Raw genomic sequence first — 18255 nt, forward strand, 5'->3', positions numbered from 1 at the left:
GGCTGTCTTGAAGTTTCAGGACCAGTTAATAGAAAGTGCTTTTTCTTCTATCTTCCACAATTTCCTGCCTGTATACAGAGGGGGACAGTGTTTGGAGAGTGGAGGAAGCTTTTACTTTGGGGGGAAGTTTGGAAGCAGGGATGTCTGCCTGAAACCAGAGAGGAGGCTCTACTCTCTCACTGTTCCAGTTCCAAGGACAATGGGAATAGTCTCCAGAGATGCATTGTTTCAGAAGCTGGAAATTGGGTAGGGGATTTCCGGCAAGTTTGAATAGAAGCCAGGCTTCACTGAGAGGAGACAGGAGGAGGAAGAAGGGGAAAAGGAAGGGGAGGGGGCAGTCTGGGGTTAGGGAAAACTAGTACTTGGCCCTGAAGGCAGATGTGGCCTCTTGATTTCAGTGCTCTGCAGCCAAGAGTGCTCATTTTTGTTCTGATTCTGGCTCTGCCCTTCTGCCCTATCCCCCTTCTCCAGCCAAAATTAGCCCAAGATTCTTAATACTCTTAATTAAGCATAAAGAGAAGCAAAAATAATTTGTCCCTGCTTTGAGGGCAAGAATTGAGTCTGATCCACCTGCCATCCTAGCCCATAGCACAGACCACAGAGCATAGTACAAGCTCAGGAAATGTGTGAAAAATGAATAAATGAAGACAGCATAGGCTCTTGAACCCAGAAAGTCCCTATGACTATTGTAGGACTTCCAGGGAGGTAGAACAGAACTGAAAGTTTGAGGTGAGAGGACCTCAAGGTAGGGATGAGGATTTGAGGTTAGGTCAGACACATGGTACAGAATGTGCGATGGGCATGCTTTGGACAGCAAAGGCACAGCAATGCAGAAAAATATTTTGCCTCTAGCATGAAATCCCCTCCCTCAAGCCTATTTTCCAGTTTATTCCGTACACAGTTTGAGCTATCTTGTAGAGATAAAGATGAGATCAATCTGTCTTTTGAGTAAAACTATTTGGTGGCTTTCTCCTGCCTCCAGGCACATGTGAGTCTTTGAAACTGGAACTCCTCAAGGACAGAATCATCTTTTTAAAAAAAAAAATATTTTATTTATTTATTTTTCGAGAGAGGGGAAGGGAAGGAGAAAGAGTGAGAGAGAAATATCAATGTATGGTTGCCTCTCATGCGTCCCCTGCTGGGAACTGGCCTGCAACCCAGGCATGTGCCCTGACTGGGAATTGAACTGCGATACTCTGGTTCACAGGCCTGCGCTCAATCCACTGAGCTACGCCAGCCAGGGCAGGACAGAATCATCTTGACTAGTCTCTGTGTCCACACAGGTAGCTGGCACCTAGCCAACACTGAAGTCACTCAGTAAACCTGGAACTGAATTAACTGACAATTGTGTGAGTTAATTTTGCCAGATCTACAGTGTTCCCTAGATGTTATTGCAAGTTTAGAGTATAGTTAGTGACTTTTTATCCATTTTTATAGCTATTAATTTGATCTTGGAAAGAAGACAAATGTCATGAAAATAAAAACATTTATATTCATTAAAAAGATTAAGACAGCCCTGACAGGTGTGGCTCAGTTGGTTGGGTGTCATCTGCAAAGCAAAAGGTTTCCATTTTGATTCCAGGTCAGGACACATGTCACGGCTGCAGGTACAGTCCCTGGTTGGGGTGCATTTGAGAGACAAGCTATCAATGTTTCTCTCACACACTGATGTTTCTCTTCCTGTCTTCTTTCTCCCTCTCTTCCGCTCTTTCTAAAAATAAGTAAGTAAAAATCTTTAAAAAAATTAAGACCTATCCTATTTCACTACAATATAATTGAAAACTAGAAAGTAAGCTAATGTACACTGTGGAGCAACGTAAAGTAAGGGCCTAAAGACAATATATTCAATGTATTTCAGACAACAAAATATTTTCCTTGTATCTAGGGGCAGTCAAACAAATATAAGTGGAAGAGGTAAGGTGTTTGGGAATGTCTCCTAAAGGGGGTTGACTCAGGTTGGAAAGCACACTTTTTGCCCTACTTACTGTCCTCTTTGTCCTGCTGGAATGTGGTTGTGATGACTGGAGATGTAGCAGCTATCTTGTGACCATAAAGGGACATTGAGCTTGAAAGACTTATGTTAAAGAAAGCAAAACAGAAAACTAGAAAGTACCTGGGTCCCTGATGACTGAGGAGCCACAAAACTAACCCCAAATAGTTTACCTGTGATGTTTATGTGGGGTAAAAAAGCTTTTATTAGATTAAGCCCTTATATTTGGTGCTTTATTATTAGGAGTCAAAACAGAAGTCTCACTAATACAGTAGCATGATTTATATCAATGAGGAAATAAATTTTTATATTATTTCTTTCTGCTTGCTGAACTGGTGTAAGAAAATTAAAGAGTCAGAAAAGATATCCTATTGTGTACAATAGAGCATCTTTGAATAATCCTGTAGGTTTTCAGACTGAAGCTGCAAGCTGGGTTTGGAGGCAGGGGCTAGAGAGAGCACAATTGCTCTACACAGCAAAGGAGGAGGGACCATTCCAAGGTGGCTGGTGAGCAGCGAGAGGCCAAGCAACATGCAGAAAACTACTATGGATACATTCATGGGCATTAGAATAAAAAAGGAGCTGATAGCCTGAAAGAAGAGGGTGAGGGGAAAATCTCTAAAAGAAGACACAAGAATAACAACAACAACAACAACAACAAAAAAGCCACCCCAAACAAAAAACACCCCCAAACTAGATGTTTATTAATATTGATGGCACCTAGAGTAAATCCAAATCTACAAATTTCCTCAGATGTCTTAGGGGGGTTAGGCCTTTGCAACATTATACAAAAATGGGTAATTCAAATGATGAGTACATATCATCAAATAAGTTTGCTCATTTAGTAAGGCAGGAGCCAAGTTCTGGGTCAAGACAGCAGGTGGAACAGATGCTGAAACCTTTTCTGAACATGTTTTGAAATGTGTTCAGTTTTTAAAGATTTTAAAACTCATAGCCATACCTGAAAACAAGAAAGGGAAATAGTAAAAGCTACCAAAAAGGGAGAATAGATTATCTACCAAAAAACAAGAATCAGGTTGATACCAGACTTCCTCATATGGAATAACAGATGCCAAAAGACAATGGAATACAATCTTCAAAAGGGTGAAATAAAATAATGTTAAATGTGAAATTCTATGCCCCTGAGACTATTATTCCAATGCTAAGGTCAGATAAAGACATCTATAGGCATGCAATGACTCAGAAAGTTCAGTAATCACAGACTCTCACTGAGAGAACTATTTCAACCAGAGGAAAAGGGAATCCCAAAGCAGAAAAGGTGGGATGTAAAGTTCAAAGGAAGATTTTACATGTATCACAGGTAATGCTTTAGAAAGGAAGTACACAAGCAGGTGATGCTACAGTAATAAACTATATTCCTTAATCCCAAAAGCTTACAATCCTAAAGATGATGGAAATATAGGTAATTATATTCTGTATATCTTGCTCATGTCAGCTCAGCTTCAGGGCTCAGCTCTCTACATCTTCTTTATTCGAGATTTAAATGGAAGCAAACACGTCTGTGGGAGAGAAGCTGGTTTCATCGCAGAGGGAAGGAACAGTGGGGTTACTAAAGCATCAGCTAGGAAGGAGCACGTGGCTTTTAACCCACAAAACAAGTCAAGTTGCCCCGGGAAGGGTGTGTCCAGAAATATCACATGGCAATGGGAGGGGTACATATAATTCATAAATAATTTGGGGACAGTAATACAATTTACCACAACAGGCAAAAAGACTGGAAAAACATGACTATTACTGCTGTGAATTCTAGGGAGGAAAATGAAGGTAATTATATTCTGTATTTTCAAAGTTCTCGAAGTGAATAAAGAAGACAAAGGAAAAGATTATATCTACTAGAACAAACACATTTGTATCCTACTTTTTAAGCTTAATATTAATCTTGTGAGTATAGGAGAGGGGGAAAAAAAAACCTTCGCCAGGATTGGGCTGTGGGAATTAAACTGATAAAAAACAGATTAACAATAGAAAAACAGCACAAACTCAGTGATGAGTAACTTAAAGGGGTGGTTAGAACTCGGGGCTTATAGGGCATCTTAAAAAATAAAGAGCAGTACATTTGTGGAGAAGTAACAGACAAAGGAAAATCAGTTTAGGTGTTGGGGGTGGCAACCAGGGGAAGGTAAATATATGGGGAAAGTAATGGAAGATAAGGGTTTTTTCAGTAAGGTTGGTTTGCAGACCCCTCTCAGTGCTGACATCTTTTTCATGGCCATAAATCTCTCTCTGGAGAGGGAACGGATGGCAGTCCTCATTTCTCAGAACTTTCTGCTTTTAGTCGTAGGGAAAGCTCCAACAAGGCTCTTTCTGCATCTGTTGATTCTCATTTGCCTCTAGCTCAAAATAAACCTGATATCAAAGCGGCATATTTTGTGGTGGCATATCCTGATCTACAGAAGAATTTGCTCATGTCACTAATAGTCTGCCCCATTTACTCTTTTATTTTTATTTTTGAAAGAACAACACTAATTTTAAATATTATATTTACCCCGAAGCATTCAGAATGTCAACAAAAAAGGTACAACTTATTTTTGCAGTTACAGAGTGGTATTCACTTAACAGAACAACTATTTCCTATAAGCTGCATCAGAGACAAATGAAGATGAAAAAACGACCATCCCCATATATAAATAATTTGTGCTGTGCATCAACAAGAACCTGCTTTACATTTCCATGCCTATCTACAGCCCCCATACTGCACAGGCAAGGTTAGTGACTATTGAAAATACCAAGACAGGGTAGTGTGTTAAGTATACAAAAAAGACACCATGCAGTTTAAAAACAAATCATACATAGCCTTACATTTCAATGTAATTGAAGTTCCTTTTTCTTTAAAATGAATGAATTATGTATAGGGTTACATGCTTTATAGACAAGAACAAAAACTGCACTAGAAGCAACTTCATCATCATCTTCTTCATCTCCTCATTCTCCTCTTCATCTTTCTTATCCTCTTCTTCTTTTTCTTGCCTTTTTTCAGCTTTGATGACTCCCTTTTTGGCCCCCCTCAGGCTTTCCTTCAGCTCATTTTACAGCTCTATCTTTGTCATATTTCTCCTTCAGCTTGACCACCTTCCTTTCCTAAGGCTGATTGTTCCCTGCAGCCGTGTGACTTCCCATCTCTCCCAGCTTCTTTGCAACATCACCAGTGGATAGGCCAGATGCTCTCCTTCTTTCAAAAAATATTTTTACTTTTTTAGAGAGAGGGAAAAGGAGGAAGAAAGAGAAACGTCAATGTGCAAGAGATACATCAATCAGCTGCTTCTCGCATGGCCCAACGGGGTACCTGGCCCCCAGCCAAGGCATGTATTTCGACTGAGAATTGAGCCAGTGACCTTTCGGTTTGCAGGGCAGCACTCAATCCACCGAGCCACGCCAGCCAGGGCCTGATGCTCTCCTTTGATTTGGGGGAAATAGAATAAAACAAGAAAAAGGCCAAAGAAAGCCTCTTGGGCGTACTGGGATCCTTGAACTTCTTTCTTGTTTCCCCTTTTGGAGGTATATAAGTTTTCATTTCTCTTCATAACAGGCCTTGTCCACCTTTGCCTTATCCTCAAATTTTTATTTTCTTTAGCAGACATGGTCTTTCACCTCCAGAGGGATCTTAGAAAGCTTTGAGAAGTTTCTTATCTGAGTGCCTCTTGTGTTCCTCCCAGAAAGTTTACACAAAGAAAGCATGTAGTAACATTTTGCCTCTTAGCTTCTTAGGATCTCCTTTGCCCATGTTTTCCCTCAGCGAGTACAGAATCTGGCTTACACTTGTCCCAGAGCTGTCCCTCTCCATTCACCCGTTTAAAGAAGTACAGATGTATAGTAATACAGTTTAGAAAAACCAAAATAGATGAGATAATAGAATTTGGGCGCTTAAAGGTTAAAAACTCATGCACATTTCCCAAAGAATTGGTCTTTCTGATGTTTATTGTGTAAAATTATCATTCTGAATGCCATATAACTTTAAGAAATAAAAAGTAAACTTCATTTTTAAAAGTGAAAAAGCACCAAATAATATTGAGCACATCAAAGTATTGGGCAATGAGGAACTCATGACACATACTTACAAAAATCTCAGGTATTTTCAGTCATCAAGAAAAATTGTGAAAGATTTTGAAATGGATCAGAGAATTGCCGGACATCTTCAATGGAAAACTATGCGTTTTTTAGAGCACACCCTTCTAGGTTATCTGATTCTGTGGGGTTTATACCTTTTATTGTCTTTGATCTATTTTACAACATTGCAAATTGTAGATAACATAGCAATGCAAATAATTCTGTTTCATGCACATACAAAATTGTCCAGTGAAGGAATGATTTATTTCTCTCCCCCACCTCCAAAAAGCTAGTTTTGCATTTACTTGCAGATTCACTTTATGGCCTGCATGTATGTTTGGCCTTTAAATTCTTCTTTGAACTAGTTGAAACATCTTACCTCTTCCTTCATTAATTAATGAGTTAAATAAAATCTTTGGTGTGTTCATTTCATATTTGTAAGGGTGTCATAATTTCATTTTATTTAAAAAAATTACCCTTCAACACTTAATATTTCATAAAATTTCATTTATTATAATCACTTATTAGGAGTCAACCTCTGATGCTATATGTTTTTGCAAACATGTGTTATAAGACAGTATTTTGAATTATTAGCTGTTGACTCTTCACCATGATTTTTTCCTTGACTCACACACCATTTGACCCAAGCTTGTTCCACCAGATTTCCTCTCTTAGTAATATAAAGTCAAAGACAACTGTGAGTGCTCAGGTTGGGGTCAGGTGATGACTTGTCAGTGGTGGGGCCGCCATCTTCTGTGGGATTGTGGCTGGAAGATCAGGAGAGGAGAATGGTGCTGGAGGAGGGGGAGGCAGAATAGCCCACAGCTCGGTTCCTACCTGACTCTCCTGGTAGCCTTTGACTTCTGAATATTATCCAGAATTCTTCCAATAAAGTTTCTTTTTTGATTTACCTAATGTGAGCCAATTTGTTATCTGCAGTCAGAATAATTTTAATCAAAGCGAAGTGGCATCAAGAAAAGCATAAAAGCATTATCCTGGTTAAATCAAAGTCTCTGCCTAGCCTGCCTGTGTCCTTGCGGCTGGAGAAAACCACCCAATCTCACTAACTTGTTCTCACTTTAAATTCATGATTATCAGTGTCAGTAAATTTTCATGCTGTCCAGCAGTCTGCTCCTTCCTAATCTATTCCCTCCCCCCAGTCTCCTTTCTCCTCATACCCCCAATAACTCCTCTACATCAGCACCCTGGGCAGTATGCCTCTTCTTGCTTCTGGGCAGTATGCCTTGGCTTGCTTCTTCATTGAAAAAACTGCAACTATTATAACTTCTACAGATTATCACCACTTCCATTCACACAGCTTCCAAGATATCATAATGTCTTGGTTTTCTTTCTAGCTCAGACTGCGCCTCAGTCTTCTTTGCTCTCTTCTTCTCCTACACCTCTAAATCTGTGTTGCCCAACAAACATGTGAGCCACTAGTACCATATGGCTATAAAGCACTAGCAATGTGGCTAGCCTGAATGAGGTTGCTGAAAGTATGCAACACATACAAGACTTCAAAGATTTACTGGGAAAAGGAATAGATTATACTTCATTAATAAATTTTAGAGTAATCACAAGTTGAAATGATAATATTTTGGTTAAATTAAATAAAATATAGTTTAAAGTTAATTTGACCTGTTTTCCTTTAATGTGACTCATAGACAATTTGAAATTAATATGGCTCACATTGTATTTCTATTGTCAGCATTTTTTCAAATGTTGTCATGTCCCATGCTCAGACTTTGATCCCCTGTTCATTCTCTATTCTTATGCTCTCACTCAGCTTTATGGCTTTAAATACTTGAGAGTGCCAACATGTATCCCAGACCTCTCTCCTGAGCTTCTGACATGTATATCCAATGGCTTACTCGTCTTCTCTGCTTGGACATCTAATATGTATCTCACATTGGATCTCCCTTGGCCTCCCCTATCCCAGTGGATGACAACTCTGTTTGTTTTTTCAAGAGAAAGCCTTGGAGTCATCTTTGGCTCCTTTTTTACCACTCATTTGCCATATTCATTACTTCTGGTGGGCTTATAGCCAAATGATATCCAGAATCAACCAGTTTTCACTAGGATAAGGTTCAGGACACACTATCCCAAAATATGGTATCTGGGCATATGGAAGATTTTAAGCTGAAGGAGTTTGAGAAACAGGAGTTTGAAAAGATCCCTGTGACCTTCCCCCTCCCTCCTTTCCCCTGAACCAGGTGCTAAGACCCTCATGTTAGAGGTGTCTTCCTCAATACTAGAGGAAGGGAACATCCTTATCAGAGGAGGGACACAAACATGGAGAAAAATCTGAATAAATAGGCCTTGATAAGTTTTCCCCAGTTTACTATACTTAGCTCATACTCTTTGCCCTATGATATCTTTCCATGACCTTCTGCTCTTCATCAAATCTAGCATTAAAAATACTCTGATGTGCCTTGACTGGTGTGGCTCAGTTTGCTGGGCATCATCCCACAAAGCAGAAAGGTCACAGGTTCAATTCCCAGTCATAGCACATGCACTGGTTGCAGGTTTGGTCCCTGGTTGGGGTGTGTGTAAGAGGCAACCAATCAATGTTTTTCTCTCACATCAATATTTCTCTCCCTCTCTTTCTCCCTCCCTTCCCCTCTTGTAAAAATAAATAAATAAAATCTTTAAAAAAACAAACTCAGATTTAACCATATTTTTAGGTCTTCATTTCCTTATTAAGGCTCTTGTGTCATATAAAAGAAATATAATTTCTTCCTATTAATCTCTATCAGTTTCTTCCGGTTAAGATGGAAGTGTAGGTAGATACACTGTGCCTCCTCACACAACCAAAAGAAGGACAACAATAAATTTAAAGACAAGAAACAACCAGAACTGACATAAAATTGAATTGTATGGAAGTCCAACAGCCAAGGAATTAAAGAAGAAACATCCAGACCAGTAGGAGGAGTGGAGATGGGCAGCTGGGCAGAGAGGACTAGCAGCAAGGAGGTGGCTGGAGGGCCAGGGCAGGCGACAGCTGGCAGAGCTGATGGTTCCACATTTGCATGTGGATAAACTGGGAGGAACGACTGGGGAGCAAGATAGACCAAGAAACCCAGGGTTCCAGCACAGGAAAATAAAGCCTCAAAACTTCTAATTGAAAAAACTTTTGAGAGTTGTAGTGGTGGGAGAAACTACCAGCCTCACAGGAGAGTTTGCTGGAGAGACCTACAGGTTCCTAGAACATACACAAATCCACCCACCTGGGAATCAGCATGAGAAAGGCCCAATTTGCTCATGGGTAGTGGAGGAAGTGACTGAGAGCAGGCCAAGAGCCCAGAAAGCAGCATTGTTCCCTCTTGGACCCCTCCCCCACATACAGCATCACAACAAGTGACCTGGGTTACCCCAGCCTGGAGAATACCTAAGGTGCCACCCCTTACAACAGGTGGATCAAGACAAAAAAAAATATGGCCCAATTGAAAGAACAGATCAAAGCTCCAGAAAAGAGATAACTAAGTGAGAAAGAGATAGCCAACCTATCAGATGCAGAGTTCAAAACACTGGTAATCGGGTGCTGATAGAAATGGTTGAGTATGGTCACAAAATAGAGGAAAAAGTTAAGGCTATGAAAAGTGAAATAAAGGAAAATGCACAGGGAACCAAGAGCGATGGGAAGGAAACCAGGACTCAAAACGGTTTGGAGTGGAAGGAAGAAATAAACATTCAACCAGAACAGAATGAAGAAACAAGAATTCAAAAAAAGAAGGGGAGGCTTAGGAACCTCCAGGACAAGTTTAAACATTCCAATATCCAAATCATAGACATGCTAGAAGGAGAAGAGGAAGAACAAGACATTGAAAACTTATTTGAACAAATAATGGAGAACTCCCCCAGTCTGGCATAGGAAATAGACTTTCAGAAAGTCCAGGAAGCTCAGAGAGTCCCAAAGAAGTTGGACCCAAGGAGGAACACAAGTCATATCATAATTATATGAACCAAGATTAAAGAGGAGAGAATCTTAAAAGCAGCAAGAAAAAAAGAGACAGTTACCTACAAAGGAGTTCCTTTAAGACTGTCAGCTGATTTCTTAAAAGACACGTTATAGGCAAGAAAGGGCTGGAAAGAAATATTCTAAGTCATTAAAGGCAAGGATCTACATCCAAGATGACTCCATCCAGCAAAGCTATCATTTAGAATGGAAGGGCAGATAAAGTGCTTCCCAGATAAGGTCAAGTTAAAAGAGTTCATCGTCACCAAGCCCTTATTACATGAAATGTTAAAAAGACTTATCTAAGAAAATGAAGATAAAAAATGTGAACAGTGAAATGACAACAAACTCACAACTATCAACAACTGAACCTAAAAAAACAAAAACTAAACTAAACTAAGCAAACAACTAGAACAGGAACAGAACCAAAGAAATGATCACATGGAGGGTTAGCAACAGGGGAGTGGCGGGGCAGGGGAGAAGGTACAGAAAATAAGTAGCATAGACAGTAGGTAGAAAATAGACAGGGGGAGGGCAAGAGTAGTGTGGGAAATGTAGAAGCTAAAGAACTTATGACACATGGACATGAACTAAAGGAGGGGGAATGTGGGCAGCAGGGGATGTGTAGGTTGGAGGGGAATGAAGTGGGGGAAGGGGACAACTGTAATGGCATAATCAATAAAATACATTATTAAAAAAAGAATAGTATAGGAAATGTAGAAATCAAAGAACTCATATATATGACCCATGGATATGATCTAAGAGGGGGAATGCATGTGGGAAAGGTGGTGCAGGGAGGAGGGAAATAAAAGGGGGAAATGGGACAACTGTAATAGCATAATCAAGAAAATATATATAAAAGAAAAAAATCTCTATCAGTGTAATTTTAAAACTGAGCAAGGGACCCTAAGAAAATCAAGAACACACTGTCCTCTCTTACAACCACTTTCCCTGCCACCACCATCATTTCTTGCCTGCATTACTAGAATAGTAATGGGTCTCTTGTTCTATGCTAGCAAGTCTCCCAGCTTCTACACTTGTGTCTCTACAGTCTGTTCTCAATACAGCACTGAGGGGCCCTTGTAAAACCTAAATGAGTGCTATCACTCTTAAAAATTCTGCTATGATTCCTCATGTCACTCAGAGTAAAAACCAAAGTCCTTACACTGGCTAAAGGCCCCACATGATCTGACCCCCATCACTTCTCTGACCTCATCACCTACTGCTGCTATTCACCCTACTCTATCCATTCAGCTGTGCCTTATCATGCCAGGCATGCTCCTACCTTAAGGCCTTAGTATTAGTTGCTCCCTCTGCCTGGAATGCTCTGCTTTTAGAGAGTTACATGGTTAAAAATCTTCAATATTCACGTTGCAGGAAGAAACTCACACCGAGAGGAGATAGCGGAAAACACGAGAAGTTTATTATGTGCACAGGCCCATAGGAGTCAGTCTCCAAATTTTGAGCCCCGAACAAAGGATTCTTGGGGTTTATATAGTCTACGGGGTCTTCCTATCTACGTAGCAAAGCGGGATACAGAAGCGGAATTCGGAAGTTAGTTCTAGCTATAGGGCTCCCTATACCCACGTGGCAGAAGCAGAGTACAAAGGTAAATGCAGAAATTAGTTCTGACTGCGGGGGTGGGGGGTGGGGGGGCTAATCCTAGCCCTTGTGAACATCCTGATGTTTGCTTTCCCAAATGGCCCTATCCCTCTTCCCAGGGTGCTTGGGGTTTGGGTAACAAAGGTTCTTCAAAGCTCCCCACATCATTTCCCCCTTTTATGCTAAACAGCACTAGTGCTTGTTTTAGCATCACTATGTATATCTGAATGTTCACCCTCGGAAAAATCTATCCTTTGGTAATGATGCCTCTGTAAGGACAGGATCTTTGCGGTGGCTTTTCTGGTTATAGTAGCTTCTAGCTGCTGTACTATTGTCCACACTAAGCTTGGCTCTAAGGTTAAGGCTAGGAACAGGATAAAGAGTGGCCCTAGAATCGGGGCTAGCATGGAAAATAAGGAAGATTGCCACCAGTTGCAGCCCTCAGTGAGATTATCGGTATTTCCTAATCTCTTATAGATTTCTTTTAATTTGTTAATGTTCTCTTCTACTATCCCACTTTCATTTATGTAGTAACAACATTCTTCTTGTAGGAATAAACAAGTCCCCCCTTTTTCTTTGGTGAGTAGGTCTAGGGCTTGATGGTTCTGTTGGGTTACTCGAGCTAGAGAGGTTATCTGTCTCTGTAGCGAGGCCATGGACAAAGCTGAGGCGTCCATGGCCTGGTTTAGTTCTTCTCGTAGTTTTTCTACGGACTGGAGACTCACTGTCAGCCCAGCACTGCCTAACCCAGCCCCAATTGCCGATGTGGCAAAGCTCAGCCCCACTAGCATTGGGAGGAAGACTGCCCTCTTTTGTAGCCCCTGGGCGATCAAGGTATTTAGCTTGCCAGCCCGATACAGTACTAATTGAGGAGCTAACCCAACTAGGTAGCATGGGGCTGGACTGTTCGGGTTCATCGTCTGGTAGAGGGTGCCGTTACACCAGAAGAAAGTTCCCGGTGGGCCTCTGATGAGTCCGCAAGATGGCAGGGTCTGGTTATAGCACTCCAGGTCCCTGTCCCTGGTAGAAGGGTCTTGGAACAGAGGTACTCCTGGGAGGGAAAAGGAGTCTTGTCTGCCCTGACTGATGGCTACGCTGGTGACATTATGGGGTGGTTGAAGTGGCACTGTGGTCAGCGGCGGCCTGTTGAGATATGTACATGAGAAACAGTCACAGTAGTTGCCTGGGTTGGACAAATTTAACATCTGCACTCCTTGTTGTATTAGTTTTATCCAAGAGAAGGGCCCAATCAATTTTTGGTTACTTAATTCTTCTGACAGGCTTTTCTCTTGTTCTTCTATAACTGTATGAACACGATAAATCATATTTAAGTTGGGATTCTTAACCTCTTCTGCTTTATATATAAAGATGTCCCCTACTGGCCCAGAATGATATTGGGAGGCATAGATCTTTCCTTTTATGCCAGTCTTCCATTTATCTGCTTCTGGCTGTTTTATGGTTATTTCTATGGAACTAAGTCCGGTATAAGTTAGGGTGTTACACTGGTAATATGGGCATCCACAATATTTATCAGGCCACCAGTAACAATAGTCATGTGGTTGGTTATCTAGGATACAGACAGCAGGAAAATAGTTTCCTTGTTTCATCCACTCTTTTATACTCTGTATTTTAGATGCTGCTATGGTTAGTCTTACTCCTCCCTTACAGCCATTCTCAGGGAAAGTGTGCATCCCTATGTTGTGGGCTATGACATTGTTGTCCTTCCTGTAGGTCTCCCTGGCATAGAACCTCCATATATATGGCTGGTTGAGGGCTGTTCCCCCTATCGCCCATAGGAGTAATAGTACCCAATTCATTTCTGTTAGTAACCCCCTTCACTCAGGAGACTTAGGCCTAAATTAACATAGCTCTGGACAATAGGTTATGCTAGACAGGAAACAGAGGTAAGCTGAGGCTATACAGTAAAATAGAATGACAATCCTGATGCTTTCTCCTAGGGTCCAATCTTCCACAGTGGTGGATCCTAAACCTAGATCTAAAATTCCTGTTATTAGGACCACAGGGATTAAAAACTCAGTAGGGCATTCGTCTATTTTAGTCTTTGGAGACTATGCTCCACTGTGGCTCTGTCCCGGATCTACGTCGCCACAGCCGTAGGGGACGAAGCGACTCCTCCGGGTCACCTTCTAAGGGATCTGCTGCTGCCTTCACTCGGGAGTGGTGAATCCACTGCATTATCCCTGCAACCTTTACAGCAGTGGGGGGTGGTTAAAAAGACCTGATGGGGCCCCGTCCATATAGGTTGGAGGGGTTCTTTTTTTCCAGTCTTTTACCCAGACATATTGTCCTGGGTGATGAGGGTGTGCTGGCCCCACTCTGAGCTTAGGTTCAAACCCTAATCGGGCTTTTCCTATCTGGTCTAATACCTTCCCTAGCTGCTCTAGATATCTTCTCTGCTCTAATTCCCCGTTAATAGCCAAATTGGTAGGTTTAGCTATTTTAGTTAGTAAGGTTGGCTTTCCATATACCAATTCATAAGGGGTATATCCTGCCTGGTTTGGGGTGTTCCTTACTCTAAGCAGTGCTATTGGTAACATATCAGTCCAGGGTAGTTTGGTTTCCTGGCAGAGTTTGGCTAAAGTTTCTTTTAAAGTCCTGTTCATTCTTTCTACCTTTCCAGAGCTTTGGGGCCGGTAGGTGGTTTGGAGTCTCCATTTTATATTTAGCAGTCGTGCTAGGTCCTGTACTACCTGTGAAATAAAGGCTGGCCCGTTATCACTTCCTAGACTTGACTATAGTCCATGTTGGGGAATTATCTCTCTTAAAAAGGCCCTGGATACTTCTCTGGCCTTCTCAGCTAAGTGGGGTAGGCCTCTGCCCAACCGGAGAAGGTGAAGATCAAGACTAGCAGATACTTGTACCCTTGGCTTGGCTTGACCTCAGTAAAGTCTATCTGGAGGTCTTCAAAGGGCCGAGTTCCCTGATACTGGATGCCCAGCGGGACTCAGTTATTTCCAGCTGCATTATTCCTAGCACAGGTAACACACTGGGCGGCAGTGCTGCTGCAAAGCGCAGTGAGGTTGGGTATGTAAATATATCTCCAGAGTACATTCTCTAGGGCTGTTTTTCCTAGATGGGTCAAAGTATGACAGTTCTGGACTACTTGTGCTGCCTGTCCTTGGGGTATATAGATATACCCATCTGGAAGCTTCCAGAGGCCCTCTGGTGTCCGAGTTGCTTGGGCTTTCTGTGCCCATACCAACTTCAACTGGTTGGTACTCTCTACGGCCTTGGTGGGGCCTTGCTTTCATGTGGCAGCTTTCACCACTTGATCTGCAAGACAATTTCCTAAGCCTCAGGCGCATCCCCTTTTGAGTGCCCTCAGCAGTGCATTACCGCTACTTCAGTGGGCTCCCAGAAGGCCTCTAAAAGTTGGAGGATCTCAGCTTTGTTTTTTATTTCTTTTCCTTCTGCCATCAAAAGCCCTCTCTCCGTATATATGGCCCCATGAATGTGGAGGGTAGCAAAGGCATACCTGGAATCAGTATATATATAAACTCTTTTCCTTTTTCCCCTTTTCAGGGCCTGGATAAGGGAATAGAGTTCTGCCCTCTGAGCAGACCAGCCATTAGGGAGGGACTCCGCTTCAAAAACCTGGTCCCTTATAGTGACTGCATACCCCGCGACTCATTCTCCCTTTTCAGTGATAGTGCTGCTCCCGTCCGTATATAGGGTCAGGTCTGCTCAGGGTAAGGGTTGGTCTCTTAGGTCTGGCCAGCTGGCAAATATCTGGTCAGTGACTTCCTCACAGTCATGGTCTGGCTCTCCTTCCTCTACTGGGAGGAAGGTTGTTGGGTTAATCCTCTGTACAGTCCGCAGATGTACTCGGGGATTCTCCTGCAGTATTCCCTGGTATAGGGTGAGCCGTGGGTTCGATAGCCATCGGTGTCCTTGCCCTTCCAGGAGGCTGTACACTGCATGTGGGACGAATAGGTTAATTTCTTGGCCCAGAGTGAGTTTGTCGGCCTCCTGGAGGAGCGTAACTGCCGCAGCTATGGCCCGTAGACAGGGTGGCCAGCCTGCCTCCACACTGTCCAACTGTTTGGAGAGATAGGCTACAGGCCTTTGCCAGGGTCCAACCTCTTGGGTGAGAACTCCTAAAGCTGCCTTTTATTTCCCATGGACATAGAAGGAGAACAGTTTGTCAGGGTCTGGTAAGCCGAGGGCTGGGGCACTGACAAGGAGTTCTTTTAGTTGTCTGAAGGCATCCTGTTGTTCTAATCCCCAGCTGAAGGGGGCAGTCTCTGGTCCCTTCAGGGCCTGGTACAACGGCTTAGCTATCCTTGTATATCCTGGGATCCATATGCAGCAAAAGCCGGCTACCCCTAGGAACTCCTGGAGCTGGCGCCTCGTACTCAGCTGAGGCTGCCAGCTGATTACGGCCCGTCGCTCAGTCCCTAGTGTCCTCTGTCCCTGGCTTATTCCGAAGCCTAAGTATCGCACTTCCCGTTGACAGATTTGGGCCTTCTTCTTGGAGACTTTGTAGCCCTTTGATTCCAGGAGCCTGAGGAGTGCCCTTGTCCCTGCTCGGCTCTCATGAGATCCAGGCCCCGCCAGCAGTAGATCATCTATATACTGGAGTAGCACTAGGTTAGGGTTCTGCTTAGAAAATGGCCTCAAGTCCCAGACCAGGGCCTCACTGAATATGGTAGGAGAGTTCTTAAACCCCTGGGGTAAGCGAGTCCAAGTCAGCTGAGTCTTTGTCCCAGTGTGGGGATCTTCCTACTCAAAGGCAAATAGTGGATGGCTGGCAGGGGCTAACAGTATGCAGAAAAAGGTGTCCTTCAAATCGAGGCAAGTGAAATGCAATGTGGACGGGGGCAGTTGGCTCCACAGGGTGTACAGGTTGGGTACTGCAGGGTGTAGAGTCAGGGTAACCTCATTGATAGCTCGCAGGTCCTGTACCGGGCGGTACCCTGACCTGTCCGGCTTCTTTACTGGGAGGAGTGGGGTATTCCACTGATATTGGCAGGGGACTAAAAATCCCTTTGGACAGGTACTTTTCTATTACCCCTGAGATGCCTAGCTGGGCCTCCTTGGATGTATGGTATTGCCTGAGACAGCAAGGCTGCGCTCCTGGTTTCAAATCTATTATGACTGGAATTCGCCCAGTGGCTAATCCTGGTGGGTTCCCTTCAGCCTAAACTTCTGGGAATTCATCTATGATGGGGTCCTGGCCACCTGTGCCGTCAACTTCTTCATGGATTTGGTACTCTTCTTCCTGGAGTATGACTAAGGCTACTAGGGTAGAGCCACTACTACCGACCTCAAGGGTGGCCTGCCCTGAGGGGTGGAAGGCCACCCAAGCCGAGAGTTTGCTTAGTATGTCCTGGCCTAGAAGTGGCACTGGGCATTCTGGGAGATAGAGGAACTCATGGCGGACCTGGTGTCCTCCTAGTTCAAGAGTTAGGGCTTGGCAGAATTTCTTTGATCTATCTGACTGCCCGGCTGCTCCTACGATGGGTATTTCCTGGCCAGATGGTGGGGCTATTGGAGTGGTGACAACCGAGTGCTCAGCCCCGGTGTCTACCATAAAAGTCAGGGGTTGGCCCCCCACTTTGGCTCAGACCATGGGCTTGTGGAGACCTCGATTCAGTGAGCCTGGTCCTCCTCACTCGGCCTCGAGGTCCAGGCCTGCAAGGCTGTGGATCTTAGGGGCTGGGGGCGCTATTGGCCCTTCTTTCTTCTTGCGGTTTGGACAGTCTCGCTTCCAATGTCCCTTTTCCTTACAGTAGGCACACTGGTCTTTCTCACCTTAAAGTGGCCTTTCTTCCCCTTTTTCTGGAGATCTGCAGTTGGGGCTGCTAGGGCGGCAGCTAGGAGGGCTGCCTTTTTCCTTTGCTTTTCTACAGCAGCCTGCTCTGCCGCCTGATCTCGGTTGTTGTAGATCTTATTTGCCACTTCTACTAGCTGGCCGATGTTCATGCCTGCAAAGCCATCTAATTTTTGGAGCTTCCAACGAATATCGGGGGCTGACTGGGCAACGAAAGCCATATTGACCATCCGCTGGCTTTCGGGGCTCTCGGGATCAAAGGGAGTATAGATCCAGTAAGCCTCATTCAGCCGTTCTAGGAAGTCCCCAGGGCACTCATCGGCCCGCTGCATTATGCAAGAGACTTTGGCCATGTTCGTAGGTTTCCTGGTTTCGGCCCTGACTCCCTGGAGAATGGCTCCCCGATGCTGCTTGAGAGCTGCCCTGCCCCCTTCAGTGTTATGGTCCCAGTCCAGCTGGGCTGCCGGACCGCTTCTCGGGCATATTGTAGGGGGTCTAGGACCCCTGCTGGGGCATGGGTCTCTAAGTAACGATGGGCCTGCTGAAGGATCTTCTGCCACTCTTCCACGTTGAAAAGGGTTAACAAAAGCTGACGGCAGTCAAACCAGGTCCGCAGGTGAGTCTGCATAATGGATTCTACAAGGTCTATCAGTGCCTGGGGCTCCTCTGAATATGGGGGAGTATGGTGCTTACAATTCAAAAGGTCTGTGGTTGTAAAGGGCTGATAATAGAAAACTACTGGCCCGGACCTGAGAGTCCCATTGTCTCTTAGTTGTGGAGGGCCTTGAGCCTCTCGGAGGGGCATCGGCCAGGCCTGGTGGTGCCTGAGGCAGCCTGCTACTGGGGAAG

The 18255-nt window shown here is 43.7% G+C and overlaps 1 pseudogene; it reads right to left on the reverse strand.

Annotated features, from left to right (window-relative positions):
* Window positions 1-228: 228 nt before the first annotated feature.
* LOC119055074 (putative high mobility group protein B1-like 1) lies at window positions 229-5732 on the reverse strand (annotated as a pseudogene).
* Between the last annotated feature and the right edge of the window lie 12523 nt (window positions 5733-18255).

The sequence above is a fragment of the Artibeus jamaicensis genome, unplaced genomic scaffold, assembly GCF_021234435.1.
Source record: "Artibeus jamaicensis isolate MK-2021 breed Jamaican fruit bat unplaced genomic scaffold, CSHL_Jam_final contig_475, whole genome shotgun sequence".
Taxonomy (NCBI): domain Eukaryota; kingdom Metazoa; phylum Chordata; class Mammalia; order Chiroptera; family Phyllostomidae; genus Artibeus; species Artibeus jamaicensis.